The 23,979-nt window shown below is 50.6% G+C and overlaps 1 long non-coding RNA gene across 1 annotated transcript; it reads right to left on the bottom strand.

The window, feature by feature from the left end:
* Positions 1–2,666: 2,666 nt before the first annotated feature.
* Positions 2,667–5,498, bottom strand: LOC134759684 (uncharacterized). The gene is made up of 3 exons (XR_010136244.1): positions 4,028–5,498; positions 3,385–3,664; positions 2,667–2,875 (listed from the first exon to the last, which is right to left on the bottom strand). It is a non-coding gene; the product is annotated as an uncharacterized LOC134759684 (long non-coding RNA).
* Between the last annotated feature and the right edge of the window lie 18,481 nt (positions 5,499–23,979).

The following is a 23,979-nucleotide window of genomic DNA, read 5'->3' as shown; positions in this document are numbered from 1 at the left end:
AGGCTGTCAACATCTTAGTAGAGATCCCAGCAGATCAGATGAGCTGGTTAGGGGGAAAAAAAACAGGAAAGCTTCAGAAAATTCCAGAGGACACATGACACTTAGCATGAACTTCCCCCAAGTGGGATCTGTTTGGCATTGCTGGTTCTAAAGAGTTGGTACCACCACTCCCACCTGCCCGTTACCCCACCAGGGAAACACTCAGGGTACGGTCCACAGAATCAATCCCTGTGGAAGGGAAAAGGGTGTTTCTCATCCAAAACCAAGGGAGGGGACCCAGAAAACCACTCATAAGGAGCAGAGGGGCCTGCAAGGAGAGACAGGTTTCTGCTGCTCATTTGGGTATCTGCTTCCCAGCGGGAAAGGGGACCATGCAGGATAGAGGGGCCAAGGGGACCCTGGGCTGTGGGGCTAGGGGAGCTGCTGCTGACTCACTGGTGGAGGTGAGCCACAATACGAGGCTTAGAACCCCTCCCTGCAGCCTCTCCAGTCTAATAAGGGGATGGTAGTGTGGTCAGTGGGGGCATCCGGACTCAGTCAAAGGGCACAGGGAGTGATGTCTCCTCTGGCCTCCTCTTTCAGCTGCAGATTCTCCCTATGAGTTCCTGAAAAAGCTTCTCTGTGGCTCCACAAGCCTGGGGGGTGGTGACAGTTTCCAGATGGCCCTAACCCCAGGGCCCTGTGCCATCCTTCCTGGTTCCCCCTGGCCCTGCCCACACCTTTGTAAACAGGTTTTTCTTAATGACCCTTCAGCTGCTTTGAGGTCCCTCCCAGCACCTGACTGTCACATTGCCCAAAGGGACCAGGCTTCTCGGCACAGGAACTGAGGTTCCTATAGGCACAGAGAAAACACTGTCCGAATGTTGGAATGGAGTCGGGAGTGGGAAAAAGAATATTTGTTCTCAATGCTTACACTTACCAATTGTTTCCTTTTATCACATGAAGACTGTGTGTCATTTTGAAGTAGAATTAGTAATCTACATAATTACAAATTATGTTCTTAAAAGAAACTGCTCAGTGCCATGCTTGACACAAGGTGGAACTCCAGGATGAGATGCGTGAGAAGCCAGGGTGCCATGGTTACAGACAAGGACTCTAAGTGCAGACTGCTTGGTTCAAACCTGCACCAGCAGTATGAATTTTGGCAACTCTCTTGTATTGCTCTTTGCCCCAGTTTTTTTCACCTAAAAACTAAAAGTAAAAACAAGGTTATTGTGAAAATTAAATGAATTAAATAAGCAAAGCACCTACAACAACACCCCGAGGCACACAGTCAGCACTGAGCATGTTTTTCATTATTACTCTTAATGAGGTAAGAGTGAGAACACAGGTGCCAGCCAAGAGCCTCTGGCACAGGTATGAGATGAAACTTTTAACATCCTCCATTCATTCATTCGACCCTGATAAGAGGGGAGTCTCATGCAAGAGGAGCAAGCATTCACCTTGGGACAAGACAGGCAATGGTCAAAGTTGAACTCCACCACTGTTCAGCTGTGTGACTTTGGGCAAGTGACTTTCCCTCTGATCCTCAGCATAATGACAGGTCTATGAGGATTGTAGAAGCTGACAGAAAAATGTGTGTCTTAGTTTGAGTTTCCTGGAAGTAGATTCAGAGGAAAAGATTCAGATACAAAAATTTTATTTGGAGATGACTCTCAGACAGTAATTCTACTGCCAGTTCTTCCTTAGGGTGGTAATCCCAGGAAATACCAGAAGAGGAGTGGGAAACTGAGACAGGAAAGGAATGCAGCAGTTAAAGGGACCCTCATCAAGAAAGTTTCCACTGTGGCAGCCAAGACTCAGCCCTGCCAGGTACTTCTGAGAGACAGCACAGAACATGTGTCTCAGAGTCATCCCACCCAGAGCAGGGAGCTGGGGTATTTATCCACCAATACCCACCAGTCACTCCTCAGGGCTCTTTCCAAGGACATGATTCCTCCTGAACGCCCAGCCTGCACTGCACTGCAAGGGTCAGAACTTGGGTTGAGGGCAAGGGAGCTGACAGCACCTCTAAGCAATGAGCAGGAACACAGGCTGGTGTGGACTGTTTCAGTCACTCAGTGACTCCAACACACACACACACACACACACACACACCCCACACTCCGACACAACACAGGGCATATGTACATCCACATACATGCATACATGACTGTTACCCACTTATATCCTGGTGAATCCATGGGATAGATGATAAGGTGGGAATCAGAGGGAAGAGCAAAATAAAGGGTAGTGGAGGTCTTGGGAACAAAATGCAAATTTAGGCACAAAATCAAGGGGGAAGAGGAGTGGTCTGGACACCAAATGCCTGCTGGGTGGCACCTGCTCTGCATTCACTGTGAGGCATTTCCCAAGCAGATTTGTGAGGTAGAAGAAATTCCCCTCAATTTACAGGTGGCAGAAATGTAGTTCAGAAAAGAAAACTGATTTTACTAATGTCTCATAGAAAGTTAGTGGGTGATAGATATGGACTCCCAGACCTTTCTGTCCACAAAGCCTACAAATTCTCCCTTGCTAGGCAGGCTGCATACCAGGCCCTGCTTCTGGGCTCTGCTCCTTTTCCTGTTAGGCAATCATGGAAGAATTGACAAAAACATTTTCCCCCTTCACCACCTGGAGCAGAGCCAATGAGAGGGGCTGGGGAACAGGCCATGAGGCTCTGCACCCACCATTCAATGTCTTCAGGACTGTGGCTCCTCAGGACTCTTGCAACACGTGCTGGCAGCACTCCTGGTGTCTGGGTGTCTTGTGAGGTTGTACAGGATCAAGTAGAGGCCACTGGCTGTGCTGTCATATCCTAACAGGCAGCCATGCAGGCTTGGGTCTCTTGGTTGCTTCAGCACCACAGGATGGACAGCGGCAATGCAGTGAGGCCCTTGGTAGAACGGGAGGAGGGAAAGAAAGGGCAGAATGGAGTGATGTAGGGTCCATCCACCATGTCGCTGGATGGAGAGACCCCTGTTCTCATAGTAGCCCCACACCGGGACCACCGGCCCTCACGAATATGCCAGCTTCCATTTACATGTCCTCATCTGACAACTCCTTCCCATTTTCATCCTGGAGACAAGATCTCTGAACACACTAGCTCTCAGGGCACCTGAGTGTAACCTGAGACAGTCTCTGGAGACCGTTCATCCAAGCAGGATCCTTCCCTTGCCATCTCCAGACCTGCCCCACAAGCTCCCTCCCTGGTCTCCTGGCTCTTGTTCACTCCTTCCAGGCAGCCTTCTACAGTCATCTCTAAAACTTATCTCACTGTGCCTCCCTTATCCAGCACCTTCCATGGCTCGCCAAAGCCCTCCAGATCAAGTTCAAGCTCTTTGATCAGACACTTGATCTCAAGCTGCATTCTATCTCCTCAATTAAGATCCCGGAGACGCCCACCTTGCTCATCACAAGTGCATCAATAAAGTCCGAAATCTTGAACGTGGTCTTGACCTTGAGGAAGTCATCAACACCCTGGCTAGTGAGGGTGCATTGCTGCTCCAGGATGATGGTGTCTAAAGTTGTGCACCAAGTCACAGGCCCTGTAGAAGCATCACCCCTCAGGAATGGGTAGTACAGGAAGTCCATGCACAGGAAGATCTGCTGGTGCTGTTACACTATGAGGGCACTAAGCTCCAAGATGGTGGAAATATATTCACTGGATTCCTGCAGGGTGAGGCTGGGGAGAGGAAGCAGCTCCATAACACATATGAAACCCTGGAAGCACTTACCAGCCAAAATCTCAGGACAACATTGCACCCAGAAATGTGTGCCCTCTGATCACACTTCTCTCTGCCTCCCACTCTGAGCTCCCTCTGGAACCCACATGCCTAGCCTGGACCAGAGCTTGGAGCCCAGCAGGTGTTCAGTACATGGTGTTGACAGCTCCCTGAGCCAGGAGAGCCCTTGGTGGCTCTGTGACTCCTCCTGTGGAACCCCTGTCTTTGCCTTGGGACCTCCCAATTCCCATAGGAAGCCCCCATGGCTCGGGATTGCCCCACCAGCCCTGGGATCCTCCAACCCCATAAGCCTTACTTGATACCTTAGCCCTCCCAGAACATGACATGTTTCTCAGAAGGTGACTTATCTCCAGGGCCATCTGTGGATGTTTGCTGGGGACCTCTTGCTGTTCTCCTTTATGATCTGTAGGGCAGGGCCAAAAGGAGAAACCAGCCCAACCTCAGAATGAACAAAAGGCTCACTGCCACAATGACAACCACCAGTCAGCAGTGCTTCTGGAAGGAAAGGAGGTTTCATTCTGCAGAAAGCTCCTTGTTTGGCTTCTTTCTAAAGCCAGGGAGGGGTACCAAGCCAAGCTTACCTGTGGTGCCTATGTTACCATCTGTGCCTAGGATGTGCGACGGGCCCCTGCTCCCACTGCAGGGTTGACAGTCCCTCCAGCTGGAGACCTGGGCTCCTGACACAGCCTGGCCTGTTTGTCTTGCTCTGCATGAGCGTGGAAAGGCTGTACCTGCTATTTCTCTAGGTCCTTGGTTTCCACCTTCTAGACATCCAGCAGGAGTGACCATGCCCAGCTCCACACCTGAAAGGGGACTCCCTTGAGGAGCAGCTGAGGACCGGGACTCCCCTCCCACGATTCAAACAGTGGATGAGTGCTCAGCTTTGGGAGCTCGGATCTGGACCTATTTTTTTCATTTAGATCACCAAGAGACAACCCCTAACCCCTGGGCTAGGGATGGTGAAAGCTCGGGCATGAGATTCTCTTCCAGCAACGTGATGCTTGGAGGGACAGGCCAAAACCTGGTGACCAGGTCTGCTGTCCTCTGGGTAAGGACAGTGTGCCACTCACCCTCGGAGAGGCAGGTGGTGCCAGGCCACGGCACTGGGTGCCTGTACCCCTGCCTCTGCAGACACCAGTCGTGGAGGTCCCGCCCTCTCCACATTACCTTCTTGCTGCTCCTAGATTTCTTCTAGTCATTAAGCACTTTGAGTCATTTTTCTGTGCATCCAATCTGATATTTTTGTTGTCAGATGAAACACAATAAAGTAAGCTGAGCCACCAGGATTCCTGGAGGGGACCTTGGATGCTGGGTCTTGGGCTCCAGAGCCCTGATGGGACTGAACCAGAAGTAGCCAGGGAAGTACAAACACTGGGGCTGAGCCCCTATGACACAATGGACATTGTTGGCCTGGCCTTATGGCCCCAAGACACGCTGCCCTCAGGCCACAGACACCATGGGCTTTGGTCAGGTCCCAGCCTCCCAATAGTGTCCTGGCACTAGTGGGTTCTGACCCATGAGCCACAACCACAGTTTTGGGTTTGGGGTTTGGTAAAACCACCTCAGGGACAGAGTTCTGGGGTTGGGTATGGCAGGAACCATGGTGACTCCCAGGGATGGTGTGTCACTCCTACTTGCCACCAAATGTGCACACAGGCTGTCCCCCGAGACCAGCCCCTCCTACTGGACAGAATGAAGGAAGTCAGGGAACAGGCAGGGTGGACAGCTGGGGTGCAGGGAGAAGCAGGTGCATGCTGGGAGGTCAGGCTCTGTGAGGGTTGCGGGGACGTCAGGTGGAGTGGACTCCAGGTGCACCCTCAGTGCACTGGGCAGGTCTCAGTCCAGTCCCTCTGGACCCCGGCTGAGTGATGTGGTCACTCCCTGGGGGACTGCTCTCAGGCCCTGGCCACCCACCCTGGGCAGCACCGTCCCATCCCAGGACTGGACTTTCTGAGTCCTGAGACAGGACAGTGCTGCCCAGGCCTGACAGACTAGGAGGACCTGCCAAGTCCTCCATCCCTAGACCAGCCTCACACACAGCAGGGACAATCTCTCACCTTCACCTTCAGGACACTGACTGATCCATCTCACTCTAAGGCAACCAAGGCAGAGCTGAGGACCTGTGCCAGGCTGGGAGCCAATCCCCTTCCTAAGTGGGCCTGAGGGAAGCGCCATCCCTGTCCCAATCCGCCGCTAGTTTCAGCCCAGGAGACATAGGGAAGGGAGGATGGGGACTCCCTGACGGCTGATACTGGAAAAGTGGGACCTTGGAGAAGAGGGAGTGCAGGGCTGGCAGGGGATGTTCCAGGCCCATAGAGAGCTCAGGCTGTACCGTGGGGCTGCCCCTCCTGGGCTGGAGGCTGTGCCCTCTGCAGGAACTGAGAAAGTCCAGTCCTGAGATTGGACAGCACTGCCCAGGGTGGGTGGCCAGGGCCTGACAGCAGTCCCCCAGGGAATGACCACATCATCTGGCTGGGGTCCAGGGAGCCTGGGGTGAGACCTACCCAGTGCACTCAAAATGCACCTGGAGCCCACCCCATCTGATGCCCCCACAGCCCTCACAGGGCCTGACCTCCCAGCATGCACTTGCCTCTCCCTGAACCCCAGCTACCCACCCTGCTTGTTCCCTGGCCTCCTCCATCCTTTGCAGCCCATAGACTGTGAGCATCTCTCCAGCCACTCTGGCACTTCCTTTACTTTTGTCCTGTCAGAATCTCTGAGCATGATCTCTCAGGTCCATCCAAACACATGCTTTGTCCACTTTTGACTGGGCCCTTGGACACCACTGGGCTATCCCAGCTGTCCACAGGGCCTTCAGTAATGCACATTGCACCTGGCTTATCCAAGCGGTGCTCAGCAGCCCCCACTGACCAGGTCCCTGCTGACCAGACCCCACACATCCGGTCCTCCCTGACAACACTCTCACTGATTAGACCCTCATGACCAGGCCCCACTAACAAGGCCCCCACTGCCAGGCACACAATGACAAGGACTCCACTGACCAGGACCTTACTGACAAGGCCTCAATGATCAGGACCTAATTGACAAGGCCTCATGGACCAAGTCCTTACTGAGAAGTCCTCACTGACTAGGTCATTATTGACAAGGCCTCACTGATCAAGTTCCACTTATCATGACCTCATTCCCTGGCCCCAAAGATGAGGCCCCACTGGCCAGGCCTCCAGGGAACAGGCTGCCACTGATCAGGCCCCTACTAACCAGGCCTAAGGTTACCAGATGCCCCTGACAGGGACCCTAGTGAGTAGACCCCACTGAACAGGCACCAAATGCTCAGATCCCCGCTGACCAGGTCGCCCCGTAGACCAGTGCTACAAAAGTCACCACTGACCAAGTCCTCTCTGACCAGGCCCCTACTGATTAGGTCCCACTGACAAGGCTGCCCTGACGAGGGCCCCACTGACAAGGGCCTCACTGATGAGGACACACCCACAAGGCTCTGCTGACTAGGTCCCATGTGCCCAGTCCTCCATTGAATAGCACCCCTTGACCTGGTCACCAGTGCCCCAGCCCATGCTGACCAGGCCACCACTAAGCCCCAGCTGACCAGGTCTCCACTGATCAAGCCCCACAGCCCACGTTTGCACTGACCAGACACCAAACAACTGGCAGCCAATAGGTCCCCACTCACCAAAACCCCCACTACTAGATCCCCCTAATGAGACCCCCTCTAAGCAGAGCCCTGCTGACCACGATCCCACTAAATAGGCCTTACTGACCTAGGTCCACTGACCAGGCACACAGTGATCAGGCCCCTCCTAACCACACCAGAAATCCAAGTGGCAATGAAATGTTTCGTATGGCAGAAGTTGGAGCAAGACAGAGAGAGGAAAGAGGTGCCACAGCCCGTTATACAACCAGGTCTCACGAGAACACACTACCAGGAGATCAGCATCAAGAAAATTAACCATTGGTAAAGGATCCACCACACACACCACCGCCTACTGCTTCCAGGCACAAGCCTCCTGCACAGGCAGAGCCTGTTGGGAAACCTGTATTATGGCAGTGAAGAAGGAAAATATGGGCTTGGATCCCCCACACAGGAGGCCACCATCCTCCAGACCCAATTCATAAGCCCACCAACAGCTCACACCCTCAGTATGGAAAAGCAACAGGCAATACCAGCCCAGCCCATGAGAGCAGCCATGGGGGCTAAAGCCTGCAAAGCCACAGGTGCACTGCCCTGGTAGAGGTTTCCCATGAGCCTCTGCCTCTGCAGCATGCTACTGCCCCTTCCTACTACCCCCCACCCTCCCACCACCCTACTGACAACCCACTCCTCCTGACACTACCCACATTTTTTCCTTCCAACCCCAACCCCCTCCCATCCATGATTAAATCACCTACCACCAGCCCTCACCTCCAACATTCAGTATTACAATTCACATGAGTTTTTGTAGGGAAACACAGCCAAACCATATTATTCTGATCCTGACCCCTCCTAATCTCATGTCCTTCTCACAGAGCAAAACACAATCATACCTTTTCAAAAGTTGCCAAAAGTTGCCAAAGTCTTAACTCATTCCAGCATTAACTCAAATGTAAAAAGTTCAATGTCTCATCTGAGACAAGCCTACAGTCCCATTTGCCTGTGAGTCCCTGAACTTAAAAGGACATTCTTTTCGTTCAAGATACAATGATGGTACAGCCATTGGGTAAGCTTTCTCAATCCGGAGGGAAGAAGTTTCCCAGCAAAATAACACAGATGGGACCAGAGGCCCAATGCAACTCCAAAACCCAGGAGACCAGAAAGCATTCAGTCTCACAGCTCCAAAATCATGAACAGAACTCACTCTCACAAGGACAGAAATGAGGAAATTGTGTTTAATCATTTGTGAAGGATCCACCCGCCACCATCACTTGTCACCCCTCAACCCCAACACAATCCCCCCATTCTCCCTATCCCCCACCTTCCAATCCCCACTCTCCACCATGATTAAATCACCTTCCACCAGGCCCCACCTTTAACATTCCCCATTACAATTTCACATGAGTTTTGGTAGGGACACAGAGCTAAATTTTATTATTCTGTCCCTGGCTCCACAAATCTCATGTCCTCACATTGTAAAATACAGTGATGCCTTCCCTACAGTCCCCCAAAGTCTTATATCATTTCTGCATTTATACAAATGTTCAAAGCTTAAAGTCTCATCTGACACAATGCTACAGACCCTTAGGCTCATGAGCCTCTGTAATATAAAGCAAGTTCACTACTTCCAAGGTACAATGCTTGTACAGGTAATGGGTAAGCATTCCCAGCCAAAAGGAAGAATTTTGCCAGAAAGAACAAAACGCAGAAAGAACTTACAAGACCCATGAAACTCCAAACCCAGAAGGCCAGTTATTCAACCCTACAGCTCCAAAATCACCCTTTTTGAAACCTTGTCCCACATCCAAGGCACAGGGATGTGAGGGCTGGGCTCCCAAGGCCTTGGGCAGCTCTGCACCTGTGGCTTTGCAGGGTTTATGCCCCACAGCTGCCTTCATGGGCTGGGCTGGTGTTGAGTGCCTTTAGCTTTTCCCCACTGATAGTACAAGCTGTTGGGGGGGTCTATTAATCTGGGATCTGCATGATGGTGGCCTCCAGTATGGGGGTTCCAACCCTATATTTTCCTTCTGCACTGCCCTAGTAGAGGTTTCTTATAAGGTTCTGCCTTTCTAGAAGGCTTTTGCCTGGACACCCAGACATTTCCATATATCTTCCAAAATCTATACAGAGGTTCTCAAGCCTCTAGTCTCATGCTGCATCCAACCAGTGGCTTAACACTATGAGGAAGTTCATGAGAACTCACTATCATGAGATCAGCATCAAGAAGATGGTGTTTAATCATTGGTGAAGTATCCATCCCCCAACCCAACTCCACCCCTTACTCTTTCCAGGCAGAAGCCCGATGCAGAGGCAGAGCCTCATAGGAAACCTGTACTATGGCAGAAGGAAAATATGAGCTTGGAACCCCTATGCAGGAGGCCACCATCCTCCAGACCCCAGATTCATAGACCCACCAACAGCTCGCACCTTCAGTATGGAAAAGCTACTGGCACTCAACACCAGCCCAGCCCATGAGAGCAGCCATGGGAGCTACATCCTGCAAAGCCACAGGTGCACTGCCCTGGTAGAGGTGTCCACAAGCCTCTGCCTCTGCAGCAGATACTACCCCTTCCTACTACCCCCACCCTCCCACAACCCTACAGCCAGCTTACTCCTCACCACCCTACCCAAATTTTTTCCTTTCAACACCACCCACCTCCTATCCATGATTAAATCACCTCCCACCAGACTCCACCTCCAAAATTCAGGATTACAATTCCACATGAGTTTTTCTAGGTAAACACAGTCAAACCATATTATTCTGACCTTAACCCCCACCTGAATCTCATGTCCTTCTCACAGAATAAAATACAGTCATGCCTCTTCAAATGTTTCCAAAAGCCTTAACTCATTCCATCATTAACTCAAAAGTAAACAGTTCAAAGTCTTATCTGATACAAGGCTATAGTCTCTTCTACCTATGAGTCCCTGAATTTAAAATGGAGTTCTTTTCTTTCAAGGTACAATAATGGTATAGGCATTGGGTAAGCTTTCTCAATCCAAAGAGAAGACATTTCCCAGAAAAATAACAAATGGGACCACAGGCCCAATGCACATCCAAAACCTAGCAGGCCAGTATTCATTCAATCTCAAAGCTCCTAAATCATGAAGCGAACTCACTGTCAGAAGGACAGTATTAAAAAGATGGTGTTTAACCATTTGTGAAGGATCTGCCCCCCACCTCTGCCTTTTACCCCCAACCCCACCGTCATCCCCGCGAATCCTCCCCAACCCCACCCACCTTCCAACCTCCATTCTCCACCATGATTAAATCACCTTCCACCAGTCCCCGTCTTTCACTTTTCCCATTACAATTCCACATGAGTTTTGGTAGGGACACAGAGCAAAATCACATTATTCTGCCCCTGGTCCCCCAAATCTCCTATCTTTCTCACATTGCAAAATACAATGATACCTTCCCCGCAGTCCCCCAAATGTTAAATAATTCCAGCATTTACTCAAATATCCAAAGCCCAAAGTCTCATCTGAGACAAGGCTACAGTCCTATCTGCCCCTGAGTTTCTGAATTATAAAGCAAGTTAACTACTTCCAAGGCACAATGATTGTACAGGCAATGGGTAAGCATTCCTAACCAATAGAAAAAAAAGTTGCCAGAAAGAAAAACAAAACACAGATGGGACTCACAGGATACATAAACGTCCAAAACCCAGCAGGCCAGTCATTCAATCTGACAGCTCCAAAATCACCCTTTTTGAATCCCTATCCTACATCCACAGCACAGGGCTGTGAGGGCTGGTCTCCCAAGGCCTTGGGGAAATCTGCACCTGTGGCTTTGCAGCATTCAGCACCCGCGGCTGCCTCTCACGGGCTGAGCTGTTGTTGAGTGCCTGTAGCTTTTCCACACTGAGGGTGCAAGCTGTTGGTGGATCTGTGAATCTGGGGTTTGGAGCCTTCCTGTGTGGGGGGGCTTCAACCCTATATGTCCCTTATTTGCTGCCCTAGTAGAGGTTTTCCATGAGGCTCTGCCTCTTGGAAAGGCTCCTGCCTGGACACCCAGGCTTTTCTGTACATCCTCTGGAGTCTAGACTGAGGCTCCCCAAGCCTCTAGCTTCTTGCTCTGTGATCCTGCTGGCTTAACACTATGTGGAAGCCATCAAGGCTTGGAGCCACCTCTGAAGCAGTGACCCAAGCTGTACCTGTGCATCTTTCAGCCACGGCTGGAGCTGGAGCTGCAGGGATGCAGGCAGCAGTGTCCTGAGGATGCACACAGCAGCGGGGCCATGGAGCTGACCCAGGAAAACATTCTTCTCTGCCAGGGCCTGTGACAGCAAGGGCTGCCACAAAGGTCTCTGAAATGCTTTCAAGGCCTTTTACCCTTTGTCTTGGCTACTTGCACTAAGCTCCTTTTTATGCAAATACCTTAGGCCTTCTTGGATTTTCCCCCTGAAAATCAGCTTTTCTTTTTGACCACTTGGCCAGGCTGCAAATTTTCCAAACTTTTGAGCTCTGCTTCTCATTTAAATAGAAATTCCAACTTGAGGTCATTTCTTAGGTCACACATAAGAACACAGGCTGTCCAACACAGAGAGGACACCTCTTGTGCTATGCTGCCTAGATGTTCATTCCACCAGACACATCCTAAGTCATCACTCCCAAGTTCATAGTTTCACAGATCTCGAGGGCAGGGTCACTGTGCAGCCACATTCTCTGTTAGGCCCATCAAATGTAGCCTTGGGTCTTGTTCACAGGAAATTCCTCATTTTCATCTGAGACCTTTTAAGTCTGGCCTTCACTGTCCATCCTTCTGTCAGCCTTCTGATCACAAGTATTTAACAATTCTCTACAGTGGTCCAAACTTTTCCTCCTCACCTTGCTGTCTTCTAAGCTTTCCTAACTCTCCCGACCTCTGTCTTTTACCCACTTCTGAACCTGCTTCTACATTCTCAGCTTTCTTTGTCACAGCCGGGCAATGTGGTAAAAGAAGAAAAGTCCATTTTCAGGGGGAAAATTCATGAAGGCTTCAGATATTGCATGAAAAGAAGCTGAGTGCTGGTTGCCAAGACAATGGAGAAAAGGCCTTGAAGGCATTCCATAGCTCCAATTCACAGCACTAACTTTCTGTATGATCATAAAGAAAAGAGATTTAATTGACTCACAGTTCTGCAGGCTGTAAAGGAAGCATACTGGCTTCTGCTTCTGGGAGGACTCAGGCACCTCCCAATCATACCAGAAGGCCAAGGGGCAAGGAGATGTTTCATATGGCAGGAGAAGGAGCAAAACAGAGAAAGAGGTGCCTACATCCTGTTATACAACCAGATCTCATGGGAACTCAATATCACAAGGTCAGCATCAAGAAGACAATGCTTAACCATTGGTGAAGGCTTCCACCCTGCACCACCACCTCATGCTGTTTCCAGGAAGAAGCATGCTTCAGAGGCAGAGCCTCTTGGGAAACCTCTGCTAGAGCAGTGCAGAAGGAAAATATGGGCTTTGAGTCCCCATGCAGGGGGCCACCACCCTCCAGACCACAGATTTAGACTCACCAACAGTTTGCACCCTTAGTGTGGAAAAGCTCCAGGCACTCAACACTTGCCCAGTCCATGAGAGCAGCCATGGGGGCTCAAACCTGCAAAGCCACAGATGCACTGCCCTAGTAGAGGTTTTCCATGAGGCTCTGCCTCTGCAGCAGGCTACTCCCCACTCTCACTACACACCCTCCCACCACCCTACAGCCAGCCTACTCCTCCCCACCCTACCCATCCCTTCTTCCTTCCACCCACACCCCCCTCCCATCCATGATTAAATCACACCCACCAGGCCCTCATCTTTCTGTCATTCTCTAATACCTCTAAACCCTCCCAATCTTTGTTTGCTACCCACTTCTGAACCTGCTTCTACTTTTTCAGGTATCCCTAGAGCAGCCTGGCTATGTGGCAATAACACAACACCCCATTTAAGTGGTAAAATTCAAGAAGACTTCAGAAATTTGCATACAAAGAAGCCCTGTGCTAATATCCAAGACAAAGGGAAAAAGGCCTTGAAGACATTTCACAGCTCCACTCTGCAGTTCTAATGTTATGTATTATCGTCAATAAAAGAGGTTTAATTGACTCAGGGTTCTGCAGGCTGTGAAGGAAGCGTAGTGTCTTCTGTTTCTAGAAGGAGTCAAGGAGCTGCTAATTATACCAGTAGGCCAAGGAGCAATGAGATATCTCCTATGGCAGGAGTAGGAGCAAGACAGAGTGAGGAAAGAGGTTCCATGGCCTTTTAAACTACTAGATCTCATGAGAACTCACTAACTATCAGGAGGATGGCATTAAGGGCTTGGTGCTTTACCATTTGTTGTGAAGGATCCACTTCCACCCCTTTATGATTAAATCTTTTTCCACCTAGGCCCCGACTCTAATATTAGGGACTGTAATTTCACATGAGTTTTGGAAGAGGCATAGAGAAAAACCATATTATTCTGTCCCTGACCCCACAAATCTCATGTCCTTCTCACATTGCAAAATACAGTCATGCCTTGCCAGCACTCTCCCAAAGTCTTAACTCATTTCAACATTAACTCAAAGTTACAAAGTCCAAAGTCTCAACTGGGTCATGGCTACATTCTCTTTTGCCTGTGAGTCTCTGAAATAAAAAGCAAGTTCACTGCTTCCAAGGTACAGTGATGGTACAGGCATTGTGGAAGGTTTCCATATCCAAAAGGAAGACATTTTCCAGAAAGCTTCTTATTTTTATCTGAGGCCTCCTCAGCCTGGCCTTCACGGTCCATGTTTCTGTCAGCATTCTTGTCACAACCATTTAACCAGTCTCTGAGATGGTCCAAAAATGTTCTCATCTGTCTTCTTTTGAGCCCTCCAAACTCTTCCAACCTCTGCCCATTACCTGGTTCCAAAGCTGCTTCCACATTCTCAGGTATCTTCACAGCAATGCTCCAATCCTCATTTGCCATTTTTGGTATGATTTATTTTGAAAAAGAGGTTTAATTTGCTCATGGTTCTGCAGGGTGGACAGGAAGCACAGTGCTTCTGCTTCTGGGGGGCCTCAGAAATCTTTCAATCATTGCACAAGGCAAAGAAAGAGTGAATTGTCTCACATGGCAAGAGGAAATCATGGAGAATAGGAAGTGATATAGAGTTTTCAGTGGCCGGATCTCATGAGAAGTCACTCATGATTGTGAGGACAGTACCAAGGGGATGGTGCTGAACCATTCATGAGAAATTTGCCTTCATGATTCAATCACCTTATACCAGGATCCACCTTCAACATAAGGAAGTATAACTCAACGTGAGATTCGGTGGGGACACATATTTGAATTGCATCATCAATCTTTGAGTATAAAGACACCCACAGCAGGCTTTATCCAGCCAGCTTCTATGAGACTATTTATAGGGTTTGAGGTCTATAGCATATCCACTAAACTATTCCTACTTCAAAAGGCAATGAAGTAAGTGGTATCATCATTCTTCAAAAAGTTACAATGGTAGTGTAGGCATTCATAGTATGATTTAGTTCATTTGCTACTGTTTCTATTCTATCACCATATTAACACTTTCCTACACAATTCTATATTCAGCTGGGTTTCAGTTGAGCACAAAATCATCCTTGTACTACCACCGATAGCTGGCACTAGCTCTTTGATACTCCTATTATTCTGCTGTAGAAACTACTCTTGAACTGGAAAAAGTCCACAATCGAATAGCTAGTCATTCAACACTATCAAATTTTAGGTGACTTTTTGAAAAAATAGTATCTCTTCTTGCAAGAAATGCCCCATCTGTGATTTCAAGTCTCTCACTTGAATTGGATGGAAGTGGTGAATCTCAGCCAAAGTGGCCAAAGAAATCCTGTTCCTGTGATAATGACATCATCAGCCTCTGCACCTCTGTCTTCCCTTCTGCCACATGTTGGCTGCTCTCCGTGACTTTGGTAAGAGCTTCTTTGTGTACGAAGATGATGTCCAGGATGTTGGTCTGGTGTCTCTGAGACAGCACTAACAGGTCCATGGCTGGGTCCAGGTCCTGCCTGGACTGATTGGCAGAGCTCACTGATGTTCTTGAAGGCATCTCTGGTGAAGTGGATGGCCTAGTCAAGCTCCAAGGCCTGGCTGAGCCTGAAGAAAAACTGGCCACCTTCTGATGCTCTTTCTAAAAGCCTGTCACTGTCATCTGCTTGCATGTCAACTCATTGGCTATGAGGTTAAGCTGAGTGTCCTGTGTCCATCTTGTTGAGGAAGCATTTGAAGCCATCAGTCTTGCTCTCCCACCCCTAAAGGTTGATGGTCACCACTGGGGGTGGGCTGAGGGTCAGAAAGAAGCCAGCACTCACCATCTCATCCTTCTCAGCCTTCCTCTTGCACTCTCTTGAGGCTGTCTCTTCAGTGCTGGTGGGATACATCAGAAAGTGATGGAAGATGTGGCAATGTGCCCACACACAGAAGCTGGCCATGTGGTTGGCTCATCCACCAGATTGGATGCTCTGGTTGCTCTTTGAGCCAGCTTGGCCTTGCGTGGCATGCACAGGCCCCAGGTACCGACATGCTGCTCCAAGTGAGCTTGTCCTGACTTTGGCCAAATTCTAAGTCTGGCCAAGGCCACAAAGGCTGAGTCCTACTCATGACGGCCTGTGGTCTGCCTCTTGGCAACCAAGAAGCCTGCAGTGCCATACGAGCACCAAGGCATGGACTGGAGCCCCAAAGGCAGCACACACCCTGCTCCTGAGCCTGCTGCTCATTTCCTCTATGTGGCTCCGTTTGTAGCACAGTTGTTGCACTGAGGCTTCTGCAAGATGGGCAAGGCCAAGTTGGCTCAAAGAGCAACCAGCCACCTCTGCAAGGGTGTGCCAGGTGCTGGTGGACCGGTCACCAACCTCACTCACTGCCAGTCTGGGTACATCAGTTCTACTATCCTAGAGGTAAGGCCCTAGTGCCATCTGCTCCATCGGCCATGAGGAGGCAGCAACTCAGGCTGTTGGAACTTGGTCATCCCTGCTTCCTTGACTGGGTGAGGTTGCTGGCTGCTCTACCTGCTCCAGGCACACCCTTGCAGAAGTGGCTGGTTGCTCTTTGAGCCAGTTTGGCCTTGCCTGTCATGCACAGGCCCCAGGTACTGACACACTGCTCCACGTGAGCTTGTCCTGCCTTTGGCCAAATTCTAAGTCTGGCCAGGGCCATAGAAGGCCAAGTCCTCTAGGTGGTAATCCTGGTTGCTTTCTGCACTTGAACATAAAGTCCTCCTCAAGATGACCTGTGGTCTGCATCTTGGCAACCAAGAAGCCTGTAGTGCCACACAAGCCCTGAGGCATGGACTGGAGCTCCAAACACATTCCACACCCTGCTCCTGAGCCTGCTGATCGTTTCCTCTATATGGCTCCATTTGTAGCACAGTTGTTGCAGTGAAGCTTGTGCATGCCAGGCAAGGCCAAGCTGGCTCAAAGAGCAACCAGCCACCTCTGCAAGGGTGTGCCAGGAGCAGGTGGACCAACCACCAACCTCACTCACTGCCGGACATGGTACATCAGCTCTTCTACCCTAAAGGTAGGGCTGAGAGGCAGACCACAGGCCATCATGAGGAGGACTTTATGTTCAAGTGCAGAAAGCAGCCAGGATTACCACCCAGGGGGACTCAGCCTTCTGTGGCCCACAGTGCCATACGAGCCATGAGGCATGGACTGGTGCCATATGCTTTATACAAAAATTAATTTAAGATGGATTAAAGAGTTAAACATGCCATCTGCTTTTCCTCAGGCCTCTGCTCCATCAGCCATCAGGAGGCAGCCACTCAGGCTGTGGAAACCTGGCCATCTCTGCTTCCTTCAGTGGGTGAGGTTGGTGGGTGGTCCACCTGCTCCAGGCACACCCTTGCAGAGGTGGCTGGTTGCTCTTTGAGCCAGCTTGGCCTTGCCTCACATGCACAGGCCACACCTACTGACACACTGCTCTGAGTGAGCTTGTCCTGCATTGGGCTAAATTCTGTCAGGCTAGGGCCACAGAAGTCCCAGTGCCCTGGGTGGTAATCCTGGCTGCTTTCTGAACTTGAACATAAAGCATTCCTCCAGATGGCCTGTGGTCTGCCTCTTGGCAACCAAGAAGCCTGCAGTGTCATGCGACCCCTGAGGAATGGACTGGCTCCCCAAAGGCAGTGCATACCCTGCTCTTGATCCTGCTGCTCCTTTCATCTGCGTGGCTCCATTTGTAGCACTGTTGTTGCACTGAGGCTTGTGCATGCCAAGCAAGGCCAAGCTGGCTCAAAGAGCAACCAACCACCTCTGCAAGGGTGTGCCAGGAGCAGGTGGGCCAGTCACCAACCTCACTCACTGCCAGTCAGGGTACATCAGTTCTCCTGCCCTAGAGGTAGGGCCCCAGTGCCATCTGCTTTACCTCAGGCCTCTGCTCCATCAACCATCAGGAAGCAGCCACTCAGGCTGTTGGAACCTGGTCATCCCTGCTTCCTTGAGTGGGTGAGGTTGGTGGCTCCTCACCTGCTCCAGGCACACCCTTGCACAGGTTGCTGCTTGCTCTTTGAGCCAGCTTGGCCTTGCCTGGCATGCACAGGCCCCAGGTACCGGCACATTTCTCTGAGTGAGCTTGTCCTGCCTTGGCCCAAATTCTAAATCTGGCCAGGGCCACAGAAGGCCGAGTGCCCTGGATGGCAATCCTGGCTGCTTTGTGCACTTGAACATAAAGTCCTCCTCAAGACGGCCTGTGGTCTGCCTCTTGGCAACCAAGAAGCCTGCAGTGACATAGGAGCCCTGAGGCATGGACTGGAGCCCCAAAGGCAGTGCACACCCTGCTCCTGAGCCTGCTGCTTATTTCCTCTATGTTGCTCCATTTGTAGCACGGTTGTTGTACTGAGGCTTGTGCATGCCAGGCAAGGCCAAGCTGGCTCAAAGAGCAACCAGCCACCTCTGCAAGGGTGTGCCAGGAGCCAGTGGATGAACCACCAACCTGATTCACTGCTGGTCGGGGTACATCAGTTATTCTACCCTAGACGTAGGGCCCCAGTGCCATCTGCTTTTCCTCAGGCCTCTGCTCCATCAGCCTTCAGGTGGCAACCACTCAGGCTGTGGGAACCAGGCCATCCCTGCTTCCTTGACTAGCTTAGGTTGGTGGCTTGTCCGCCTGCTACAGGCACACCCTTGCAGAGGTGGCTGGTTGCTCTGAGCCAGCTTGGCCTTGCCTGGCATGCATAAGCCCCAGGTACTGACACTCTGCTCTGAGTGAGCTTGTCCTGCCTTAGGCCAAATTCTAAGTCTGGACAGGACCACAGAAGGCTGAGTCCTCTGGATGGTAATCCTGGCTGCTTTCTGCACTTGAACATAAATTCCTCCTCAAGATGGCCTGTGGTCTGCATCCTGGCAACCAAGAAGCCCGCAGTGCCATAATGAGCCCTGAGGCACGGACTGGAGCCCCAAAGGCAGCTCACACCCTGCTCCTGAGCCTGTTGCTCATTTCCTGTACGTGGCTCCATTGGTAGCACTGTAGTTGCACTGAGGCTTGTGCATCCCAGGCAAGGCCAAGGTGGCTCAAAGAGAAACCAGCCACCTCTGCAAGGCTGGGCCAGGAGCCGGTGGACCAGCCACCAACCTCACTCACTGCCAGACATGGTACATCAGTTCTTGTATCCTAAAGGTAGGGCTGAGAGGCAGACCACAGGCCATCGTGAGGAGGACTTTATGTTCAAGTGCAGAAAGCAGGCAGGATTACCACCCAGTGGACTTGGCCTTCTGTGGTCTGCAGTGCCATATGAGCCCTGAGGCATGGACTGGTGCCATCTGCTTTATAAAAAAATTAACTTAAGATGGATTAAAGAGTTAAACATGCCATCGGCTTTTCCTCAGGCCTCTGCTCCATCAGCCATCAGGAGGCAGCCACTCAGGCTGTGGAAACCTGGCCATCCTGGCTTCCTTGAGTAGCTGAGGTTGCTGGCTGGTCCACCTGCTCCAGGTGCACCCTTGCTGAGTTGGCTGGTTGCTCTTTGAGCCAGCTTGGCCTTGCCTGGCATGCACAGATACCAGCTACCCACACTGTGCTCTGAGTGAGCTTGTCCTGTCTGGGGCCAAATTCTAAATCTGGCCAGGGCCACAGAAGGCCGAGTCCCCTGGATGGCAATCCTGGCTGCTTTCTGCACTTGAACATAAAGTCCTCCTCAAGACGGCCTGTGCTCTGCCTCTTGGCAACCAAGAAGCCTACAGTGCCATATGAGCCCTGAAGCATGGACTGGAGCCCAAAAGGCAGCTCACACCCCACTCCTGAGCCTCCTGCTCGGGTCCTCTGTGTGGCTCCATTTGTAGCACAGTTGTTGCAGTGAGGCTTGTGCATGCCAGGCAAGGACAAGCTGGCTCAAAAAGCAACCAGCCACCTTTGCAAGGGTGTGCCAGGATCCAGTGGTCCAGTCACCAACCTCACTCACTGCTGGTCAGGGTACATCAGTTCTGTGACCCTAAAGGTCTGACCCCAGTGCCATCTGCTTTTCCTCAGGCCTCTGCTCCATCAGCCGTCAGGTGGCAGCCACTCAGGTTGTGGGTACTTGGCCATCCCTGCTTCCTTGATTGGTTGAGATGCTGGCTGGTCCACCTGCTCCAGGCACACCCTTGCAGAGGTGGCTGGTTGCTCTTTGAGCCAGCTTGGACTTGCCTGGCATGCACAGGCCCCATCTACTGACACGCTGCTCTGAGTGAGCTTGTCCTGCTTTAGGCCAAATTCTGTTTCCAGTGCCACAGAAGCCAAGTCCCCTGGGTGGATATCCTGGCTGCTTTCTGCACTTCAATATAAAGTCCTAGTCAAGGCGGCCTGTCGTCTGCCTCTTGACAACCAAGAAGTCCTCAGTGCCATATGAGCCCTGAGGCACAGACTGGAGCCCAAAAGGCCATGCAGACCCTGCTCCCAAGCCTGCTGCTCATTTCCTCTGTGTGGTTCAATTTGTAGCACAGTTGTTGCAGTGAGGCTTGTGCATGCCAGGCAAGGCCAAGCTGGCTCAAAGAGCAACCAGCCACCTCTGTAAGGGTGTGCCAGGAGCAGGTGGACCAGCCACCAACCTCACTCACTGCTGGTCAGGCTACATCGGTTCTTCTACCCAAAGGTAGGGCCCCAGTGCCATCTACTTTTCCTCAGGTCTCTGCTCCATCAGCCATCAGGTGGCAACCACTGAGGCTGTGGGAACCTGGTCATCCCTGCTTCCTTGAGTAGCTCAGGCTGGTGGCTGTTCCATCTGCTCCAGGCACACCCTTGTAGAGGTGGCTGGCTGCTCTTTGAGCCAGCTTGGCCTTGCCTGGCATGCACAGGTCCCAGGTATTGACATGCTGCTCCGAGTGAGCTTGTCCTACCTTGGGCCAAATTCTAAGTCTGGCCAGGGCCACAGAAGGCTGAGTACCCTGGGGGCTAATCCTGGATGCTTTCTGCACTTGAACATACAGTCCTCCTCAAGACCGCCTGTGGTCTGCCTCTTGGCAACCAAGAAGCCTGCAGTGCCATATGAGCCCTGAGGCATGGACTGGAGCCCCAAAGGCAGTGCATGCCCTGCTCCTGAGCCTGCTGCTCCTTTCCTCTATGTGGCTCCATATGTAGCACAGTTATTGCACTGAGGCCTGTGCATTCCAAGCAAGGGCAAGCTGGCTCAAAAAGCCATCAGCCAACTCTGCAAGAGTGTGCCAGGAGCAGGTAGGCCAGTCACCAACGTCACTCACTGCCGGTCAGGATACATCAGTTCTTTGACCCTATGGGTAGGGCCCCAGTGCCATATGCTTTTCCTCAGGCCTCTGCTCCATCAGCTGTCAGGTGGCAGCCACTTGGGCTGTGGGAACTTGACCATCCCTGCTTCCTTGATTGGTTGAGGTGGTGGCTGCTCCACCTGTTCCAGGAACATCCTTGCAGGGGGGCTGGTTCCTCTTTGAGTCAGCTTGGCCTTGCATGGCATGTGCAGGCCCCAGGTACTGACACGCTGCTCCACATGAGCTTGTCCTGAGTTGGGTCAAATTCTAAGTCTGGCCAGGGCCACAGAAGCCTGAGTACCCTGGGTGGTAAACCTGGCTGCTTTCTGCACTTGAACATAAAATCCTCCTCAAGATGGCCTGTGGTCTGCATCTAGGCAACCAAGAAACCTGCAGTGTCATACGAGCCCTGAGGCATGGACTGGAGCCACAAAGGCAGCGCACACCCTGCTCCTGAGCCTGCTGCTCATTTCCTCTATGTGGCTCCATTTGTTGCACCACTGTTACACTGAGGCTTGTGCTTGCTGGGCAAATTCTAAGCCACTTAGAATTTGGCCCAAGGCAGGACAAGCTCACTTGGAGCAGCGTGTCGGTACCTGGGGCCTATGCATGCCAGGAAAGGCCAAGCTGGCTCAAAGAGCAACCAGCCAGCTCTGTAAGGGTGTGCCAAGAGCCGGTGGACCAGCCACCAATCTCACTCACTGCCGGACATGGCACATCAGTTCTTCTACCCTAGAAGTAGGTCTCCAGTGCCATCTGCTTTTCCTCAGGCCTCTGCTCAATCAGCTGTCAGGCGGCAGCCACTCAGGCTGTGGGAACCTGGCCATCCTCGCTTCCTTGTGTAGCTGAGATTGCTGGCTGCTCCATCTCCTCCAGGAGCACACTTGCAGTGGTGGCTGGCTGCTCTTTGAGCCAGCTTGGCCTTGCCTGGCATGCACAGGCCCCAGCTACTGACACGCTGCTCCGAGTGAGCTTGTCCTGCCTTGGGCCAAATTTTAAGTCTGGCCAGGGCCACAGAAGGCCAAGTCCCCTGGGTGGTAATCCTGGCTGCTTTCTGCACTTGAACATGAAGTCCTCCTCAAGCTGGGTCTATGGTCTGCCTCTTGGCAACCAAGAATCCTGCAGTGCCATACGAGCCCTGAGGCATGGACTGGAGCCCCAAAGACAATGCATACCCTGCTCCCAAGCTTGCTGCTCATTTCCTCTGTGTGGCTCCATTTTTAGCACAGTTGTTGCAGTGAGGCTTGTGTATGCCAGGCAAGGCCAAACTGGCTCAAAAAGCAACCAGCTGCATTTGCAAGAGTATGCCTGGAGTAGTTGGACTAGCCACAAACCTTACCCACTCAAGGAAGCAGGGAATGCATGTTTGTACCATGCATTTCACTACAGGTACATTTCCCCTGAGGTTGGTAGCCTAGGTTTTCTTCTAGGTTTTTTATGGTTTTAGTTCTTACATTTAACTCTTTCATCCATCTTAACTTAATTTTTGTTTAAGGTGTATGGGTGTGGCCCAGTTTCAGTTTTCTGCATATGGCTAGCCAGTTTTCCCAACACCATTTATTAAATAGGGAATCCTTTACCCATTGCTTGTTTTTGTCAGGTTTGTCAAAGATCAGATGGCTTTAGATGTGTGGTGTCATTTCTGAGGCCTCTGTTCTGTTCCATTGGTCTATATATCTGTTTTGGTACCAGCACCATGCTGTTTTGGTTACTGTAGCCTTGTGGAATAATTTGAAGTCAGGTACTGTGATGCCTCTAGCTTTGTTGTTTTTGCTTAGGATTATCTTGGCTATGTGGGCTCTTTTTAGGTTCCATATGAAATTTGAAGTAGTTTTTCTAATTGTGTGAAGAAAGTCAATGGTATCTTGATGGAGATAGCACTGGTTCTGGGAGATATGGCATTCAGGCACAGAAATGTCCTTGTGTTAGGCAATACCACTCAGGACATAGGCATGGGCAAAGACTTCATCACTAGAACGCCAAAAGCAATGGCAACAAAAGCCAAAATTGACCAATGGGATCTAATTAAACTAAAGAATATCTGCAGCACAAAAGAAATTATCATCAGAGTGAACAGGCAACCCACAGAATGGGAGAAAATTGTTACAATCTATCCACCTGACAAAAAGCTAATATGCAGAATCTACAAAGAACAAGTTTACAGGAAAAAAACAAACAACCCCATCAAAAAGTAGGCAAAGGATATGAACAGACACTTCCCAGAGAAGACATTTATACAGCCAATGAACATGTGAAGCAAAGCACATCATCACTAGTCATTAGAGAAATGGAAATCAAAACCACAATGAGATAAAAATCTCATGCCACTTAGAATGGCCATCATTAAAAAATCAGGAAACAACAGATGCTGGACAGGATGTGGAGAAATAGGAACACTTTTACACTTTTGGTGGGAGTATAAATTAGTGTAACCATTGTGGAAGACAGTGTGACAATTCCTCAAGGATCTACAACTAGAAATATCATTTGACTCAGCAATCCCATTACTGGGTATATACCCAAAAAATTATAAATCATTCTAATATAAAGATGCATGCACACATATGTTTATTGCAGCACTGTTCACAACAGCAAAGAGTTGGAATCACCCCAAATGCCCATCAATGATAGACTAGTTAAAGAAAATGTGGCATATATACACCATGGAATACTATGCAGCCATAAAAAAGAATGAATTCACGTCTTTTGCAGGGACATGAATGAAGCTGGAAACCATCATTTTCAGCAAACTAACACAAGAACAGAAAATGAAACACCACATGTTCTCACTCATAAGTGGGAGTTGAACAATGAGAACACATGGACACAGGAAGGGGAACATCACACACCAGGGCCTGTCAGGGTGCGGGGCTAGGAGAGGGATGGCATTAGGACAAATACCTAATGTGGATCATGGGTTGACAGATGCAGCAAGCCACCATGGCATGTGTATACCTATGTAACAAACCGGCATGT

This window comes from Pongo abelii, chromosome 12 (assembly GCF_028885655.2).
Source record: "Pongo abelii isolate AG06213 chromosome 12, NHGRI_mPonAbe1-v2.0_pri, whole genome shotgun sequence".
Lineage (NCBI taxonomy): Eukaryota > Metazoa > Chordata > Mammalia > Primates > Hominidae > Pongo > Pongo abelii.
The sequence above is the reverse complement of the archived record's forward strand: the minus strand, read 5'-3'. Positions and strand labels throughout refer to the sequence as shown.